The sequence below is a fragment of the Talpa europaea genome, assembly GCF_964194135.1.
Source record: "Talpa europaea genome assembly, chromosome: 14".
Lineage (NCBI taxonomy): Eukaryota > Metazoa > Chordata > Mammalia > Eulipotyphla > Talpidae > Talpa > Talpa europaea.
Window position 1 is genome coordinate 10,391,916 of NC_140082.1, and position 7,343 is coordinate 10,399,258.

The following is a 7,343-nucleotide window of genomic DNA, read 5'->3' on the forward strand; positions in this document are numbered from 1 at the left end:
AATGCATATCAACACTGGCAAGCGATGAAAACTTTTAATCAGGCTGACTTAAAACATTAAACCAAATTAGGTATCGAGGCAGAATCTGAGATTACAATAGTTTGAGTGTATATGACTCAAGTGGTAAAGAAAGTGTAAAACGGGTTATTGTATTTACTGGGCAGCACCTGCATCCTGCTCATGAAGACCCAGAATACTTTAAAACTCCAAACCAAAAGAACTTGTATTCTGTGGTTGCTAAAACCATTCACATGAAATTGTTAGCCTCCTTCCTAATCTCTTCTTTTGATTATAGTTTTTAATTGAAAAGAAACAGTTTCAATGAGCATTAGTGTAATGACTTCATATACTTACAGTTTCTTGTAGTGTAGTTTTAGTAAATGAAATTGGTGAACTAAATTCCCACAGAATTCCTACCCTACTCTCTTCTCCCTTTTCCCCCAGGAATAAAATTATAGGTCCTTCCTAGAGATAAAAATTCTATTATAATGAATCTCTCTTCATTGTCTCTGGATCAATACCATCAGGTAATGTGAATTATGTGCAAATGACTGCTTCAGCAAGCACTCAGGGAAATATCAGCATATTTTCTTTTTTTATAATTTTTCTTAAAGATTTTATTTTATTTATGCATACAAGAGCTGGGATGCAGGCTAGAGGTGCGGGACGGGGGGGAGGAGGGGTGAGAGGATTCACCAGAGACAGAATGGGGAGCAGAACAGGCAGATTGAAATACACTGCTGAGGGGAGCAGCCGGCAGGACAGGAGAGGTCTGCTGCGCCTTGTGGGTATCTCCCTGGCCGGGGATCCGACTCTGCTGCAGTGGCTGCGGGTAGCTTCATAGTGCTGATGCTTAACCTCTTGCGCCACCAGGGTGGCCCTCAGCATACTTTCTTTTCTGACAAGGAATTTAATATTTTGTCTTAAGAAACTATCATTTGCGGGCCTCCCCAGTGGCGCAGTGGGTTGAGCGCCGTGGGTTGAGCGCCACCCAGTGAAGCTGTCTGCAGCCTCTGCAGTGCCGGTTCAATCCCCACCAGCTGGCGAAAATCCCACATGGCGCAGCAGACCTCTCCTGTCTCACCTGCTGCTCCCCTCAGCAGTGTATTTCATTAGATCCACCTGTTCTGCTCCCCACTCTGCCTCTGGTGAATCCTCTCATCCTCCCGCGCCTCTGGCCTGTACCCCAGCTCTTGTATAAAAATAAATAAATCTTAAAAAAAAAAAGGAAACCATCATTTGCACCAGAAAGAAATGACCTAACAAGTATGATAAAGCAAGATCTTTACCTGCTCAAACATTTCTATTACTTTGTTGAATTCCTGCTACAGAGATTCCCAATCCTTCTACAAACCTTACCATATGTTACATGCACTACATCATGTAAATAACCACTATTAACTGACCTTATTTTTACTTGAATTCTACCTAGGGTTCTGGAAAAAACAATTTAACATAAATTATTCTCAACACCTCTTAAGTAAATTCGAATGTTTCGTATTTTAAATTTGCTTTTGCTATTGTTGCTCTCATCGTGGTAAGTGCTGTGCTTTAGGGGTGGAGTTAAAGTTGGTGGGCTTCTCACAAATACATCAAGTTCACGCACTTAAGTCATAAGAACTGTCTCCTATCAGGTAATATCAAATTGAATCCCCATGTGGCATATGTCCTGTACTTATCAGCCTGATAAAATGACTTCAAGTATTTTTTTCTTGGATTTAAACAGGCAGCCTCCTACATTATGTCTTTGGGAAATAACGTAGCATTCCTTTCTTGCTTTCTGTTGGCGCTGCCCATTACTAAACTGCGCAAAGGCTCCTACGAAGCCACTTTCTCAACCTGAAACAATAACTGGTAAGTGATAGAGTCATTACATTCCCCATTATTTCCCCCCAAACCGTTCTTCCCTACGTCTGCTTCTCTAACAAGGAAACCAGTGAAAAAGAAAGGGGGCTGAAAGGAGAAGCATAATGCAGAGAAAAAGAGATTAAAAAATTCAAAGGCAAACTGCTGGGTACGAGCCTGCGCATTCCAGGGAACGTCTGAAAGGTGGTCAGGGCAGCGCGCACATTGCCTAAGTGCAGGGAACCACCAGCCGGGTCATTATTTTAATTTTTACTTTCGTCGAAGCAGGAGGCTGCCCCCCCCCCCGAACCCCCTCTCCACAATCCCCCCCCCCCCAATTGCTTTCCACTATTTGCTTCAGCATTTTAGTAGACACACACTGGCCTCCCCCAGGACGCACGGAGTCTGGTCTAACTGGGCTTATCTCTTTCCTCAGCTCGTCCTGGAACTGTGCCTGCAGCTCAGCCCTGCGCCTTCGCCTTCGGAAGGAGAAATCTCGCTGGAAAGTGCAGTTGGTGTTGCGACTCCGAGACCTCTTTGCAAAACGCAGCCTCCCGCCCTTCCGACCGTCTCCCACATTCAGAGTTCAACAGCCCAGCTCAGCACACGGTTCCTGGACCTCTGCGCCGTAAACACTGACACTGACGGGCTGCCAACTCCCGAAAAGTTTCTTAGGTCCTTGCTGAGCTGAAATGAAAAGGCGCCGCCGGGTCTCTCACGATGCACCTTCCAGCTCGACCACACCACGGGTCTCCCGGGGGGACCCTTCTTGCTCCCCGCTTGCTCATAATGGGTTGAAGAAGCCCTCTCCAATTTTTCACTTTCTAATGAAGCGACTGAGGTCGGGAAGCCCCTCACTCTCAGGGCCTGGGCGCCACATGCTGGGAAACAAATGGGGAGCCGGAGGGGCGCGCGGGGGGCCTCCCCTCTCCGCGCGCGGTCCCGCTCGGGCCGGACCCTCCAGCCCGCGCTCTGCTCGGGAGCGGCTTCATTACATAACCTCGTCCCGGAGTCACCCACAGAGTCGCGGGGCCCGCCGTCCCCCGCGTCCCCCGCGTCCCCCCCACCCTTAGGAAGCTCGACCTGCGGGGCACAGCCCGGGGGCCGCCCCCGCCCCGCGCGCCCGAGCGCGGACCCCGACCCGGACGCGCCCGCGGGCCCCGCTCGCCCCGCAGCCTCTCGGGGTCCGCCGCGCCCCGGCAGCTCTGGGGACCTCGCCCTCCGCACCCGCGGGCCCGGCCCCTCTTGGGGTCTCTGCCTCGGACCCGCGGTCCCGGCCGCGCTCTCGCCCCAGCCCCGCCGGCCCGACCCCTCGGGGGTCCCCTCGGACTCGCCGCCCCGACCCCTCGGGATCCGCCGCCCGGCGCCCCTCGAGGTCCCCGCTCCGCAGACGTCCCGCCGCCGTCCGTTTCGGGGACCCCCTCTCGGGCGCGCCGTCCCGGCTCCCCTCACCAGCCAAGTCCTCCCGGGTCCCCCTCGAGCCCGCGGCGCCGGCTCCTCTCCGGGCTCCCCTCCGCGGGCCGGACTGTCAAACTCGCTCCCGGGGCGCCCCTCACTCGCGCGCCCCCCGCGCCCCCCCCGCCCGGGGTCCCCCCGCCCGGGCGCCCGCTGTCACCGGCCCGCGCCCCGGGGCGCTCACCTCGGACCCGCGGACGCCGCGGGGCCCGCGCGCGCCGCTTCCTCTCACGCACTTGCTCGCGGGTCGCTCTCCTGCCCCGTCCCCGGAGGGTCCCCGGGGCGGGCCGCCGAGTGCCGGGGCCGGCCGCGCGCCGCCGCCGCCCGCGGGCTCCGCCGCGTCCCACTCTGTCACGCAGGACCCGCCGCCGCGCGCCTCGCCGACCCGCCCGCGGCCGCCGCTGCTGCTGTCCGAGGTGCGGCTGCTGCCAGGGGTGGCCAATCGCACCCGACTGCGCCGAGCGCGCTCCGCCCCGCCGCCTCGGCCCGCCCGCCCCTTGGCCCGGACCACGCCCCCGGCCCGGCTCCGATAGGCCATCCACTCACCTTCCCTGATCGCGGGTCCCCGGCCTGGGGCCGGATATAGGTACTTGATTGGAGGCGCCTGAGAAACCGAGCGGTCGATAGCGCCTGAGGATTGGCGGAGATGACGGTGGGCGGGACGGAGGGGGCGGAGTTTGCTCATTGCGGAAGACTTTGCGACTTCAGTTGCCCCGGGGCCTGCCCGGGGTGCGGTCAGCGTTGTTTGTGCGGTGCAAGGGTCAAAGTTCATGGTCTTCCTGCTTGTGCTTTTACTTTTCCAGGTAGACTTCTGGAGGCCAAAGCCCTCTGGGGCTGCCGGGGATCATCGTGTTAGAGCCTTGGAGGAGATCCCACTCTTCTGGACCTTGCACAGCTTTCGAAATAATTGTGCCATAAATGAATACAGTATTTATGCACGCAGGACTTGTAAATATAATGAATACAGTGTTTATGCACGCAGGACTTGTAAATATAATGAATACAGTGTTTATGCACGCAGGACTTGTAAGTATTTCCTGGATTTAAACTCCTATCTGTAGCTGGGGAGTTACCTGTCCTTGCGTTGCAGTTAAGAGATGTCAGTTTAATGCTATTGGAGAAAATATCTAAACACCAGAGGCATAAAGAAACTGCAGAAAGAAGGGTTGGACACCGACCGACGAGGACATGTTTTATAAGTATGAAGACAAAGCTTTGCAAGTATTCAGTGTGTGTGTTTTGATTGTTATGACAGTAGGGGGACCCTTGTTAGCATTAACAAAGTTTAAATAAGCCCACTCGACATTTTTCAGGGCCACCTGTTTTAATGATTCTGAACTAGCCATAAAGTATAATGAACTTTGACGCAAATGCAAGCTGTAATAACCAGAGACCTATCTCGAGGAGGCCTGAAAGTGCCTGCCAAGGGTGAAAGTGCATCTTGTTACTCAGAGCCACTTATATTTTCGTGAAACTGGGTGTGTTGATCAAATCAATACCGGAAACTGAAAACTGCCACCCTCAAGCTTAAACTCCAGAATTTATGGGCTTTCACAATGTTGCATTTTATGTAGAAATTGTTTAATTTCAGGGACACATTTGGATCCTAAAACTTGTCAGATGTGTACAAGAGTTCTCAGTAAATCCTCCGACACTTTCAACCCTCTGCTGACAAAATGTGTGTTTAAACATGATTTCTCTTGGGCTTGAAAAAATCCCACCTCATTCCAGCTCTGATGCTCCTCTTTAAAGTTTGAGTGTTAAGGTATGCAGAGAGCACCTCCAGAAAGGGAGGTGGTGAGAGGAGCATTGTTTTAGAGGAGTTCTGAAGTAGATTTTTTCTGAGCAGTGTGTCTGAGAACCATTTTGGAAAAAGATGCAGAGAACTTGGCTTTTGGGGAACTTGATTTTTACAGACCTGGACAGACTATCCAAAACCATTGTATCAAACAACTGTAAGGAGAGGTGTTTTGGGTTTTTTTTGTTTGTTTTTTTGACTAGGTCTCCCTGTAAAGAGTAGTTATTAGTTAAGAGCTTATCCTACCAGTTTTAGAATTAACAATATGTATAGAAGAAATGGGTGGAATTTCACCACCCAAGTGTTTAGTTGTGAGTATTCATGTATAAAATAACATGTTAATTGTGATCAAGAGAGAAATAAAACATTAGCAAGATAAAAATCCCAACATCTTGAAAGAAAACAAATTAGCAATAAAGTAAATTTAAATTCATTTGTATCAATGAGTTCTCATTTCAAATTTTCTGTTGTATGGTTATTGCTACCGACAGGAACTCAAGTTGCCTGATTCACAAGTTGATTGCAAATAATTTAGACATGATCTAACAGCATAAAAAAGGAAAATGACTTCATCCTTTGGACAAGATAGTTCTGAAGTCCTTGTATAAATATAGATGGTGAACCTACTCTGAGTTCTGAGAAGGACTCTTCAAAGGAGCTTCAAAAAAAACAGCAAAGAAGGAGCTTAGAAGGAGCTTCAAAAAAACAGCAAAGATTTTAATTCAAACAAAGCAGAAAATAAGAAATGTTAAAATACACAGAATGGGATTTTTTTTACTTTCAAATAGCTATCATTTGGAGATAAATTTGGTCATAAAATATCTGAGAATAAGTGTATTAGGCCTGATTCAATATTTTTACATGTGTTGGACACAACTACTTGTAAGTTACCTTTTAGATGGAGATTTGGGTGCAACTGAAGGAGTAATCATTAAACATCTCTGGGTTCTTTGCATTATCCCTTTTCTCGATACACAGAACTAGAAAAGGGACCGTCTGAAACTGTTCATTAAACAAAGCTTCTTACACTGTGCACTTCTACCTGGGGGAATCCCATAAATTAATTCATGCAGATATTCAGCTTTCTTGTTTTCTAAGTTTCCACACAGAACCTTCCTGATGTTTGCCTATTTAATTTCCTGTAGGCAAATGCTCCCCTCGCTCAGTTCAGAGTTGATTATCAAGTTACTGGATTGGACAAAACTACCTTTGAAACATTTCTTTTCTTTTTTTTTAATTTTTAATGAATTTTTTTTACATCATTGTTCATTTTTAAACAATATTTGCTTCCCTCCCACCTCAAGTGTAGTCCCCATAGAGTTTCCTTCCCCCAAGGCACCCATGCACCATATCACCTCAGTCTCCTCTGCTCTCTGATCCCTCTCTCTCCTCCTTCCCTGCAGGATGTCTCTGATTTATAATTGTCTGTTTTTGCTTTGTTGTGTTTTGTACTGTTACTATTTTTTTTACACTGATGTCTTATTTGGTTCCCCTATATTCCTGCTATAAGCGAGACCATCCAATATTTTTCTTTTTTCCTTCTGGCTTGTTTCACTGAGCATAATTCCTTCTAGCTTCATCCACGTTGCTGCGAATGGCATAAGTTTATCTTTTTTGATTGCTGACTAATATTCCATTGTGTATATATACCTCATCTCCTTGATCCAATCATTTATTTTTCGGCATTTGGGTTGTGAAACATTAACTTTCTAAGAAATATGGGGCAGCTTACCTATTAGAGGATTTCGGTCTGAAAGTCTCAATACTTTTTTTAAGGCAAGGCTCCATATTTATTTATTTATTTAGGCAAGTGACCACTCCATTCTCAGCTGTAAAATAGGGAGGACACATAATTCAGTAAATCAAGCAGAAAGGACTCCCACGGACCGGGAAAATTCCATTTTGCTGACCTCCAGGACGGAATATACCAGCATCTTTATTATTTCTTAATAAAACATCCATTCTTTGGGGTCAGAGCCAGGCTGCTTTTCTTCGGGATGATCAAGCAAACCGCAGCTATGGAAGCTGAGGGGGGCAAGGGAGGGGCTCCTGCGCCTCCCTTTAGGAAGACCCCCCCCCCCGCCCCCGACCCCGCACCTGCCAAGAACCCTTCAAAAGCCTCTCCCGGGGTCGCCAAGGAAGCTCCCTGGAGTTCCGGCTCCAGACGCCGCCTGGCGGTCATTTCCGGAAATCCCCTCTGCGCTGCGGGGTCCTGGCCGCGGCCGGGCCTGCCCCAGCACGTGCC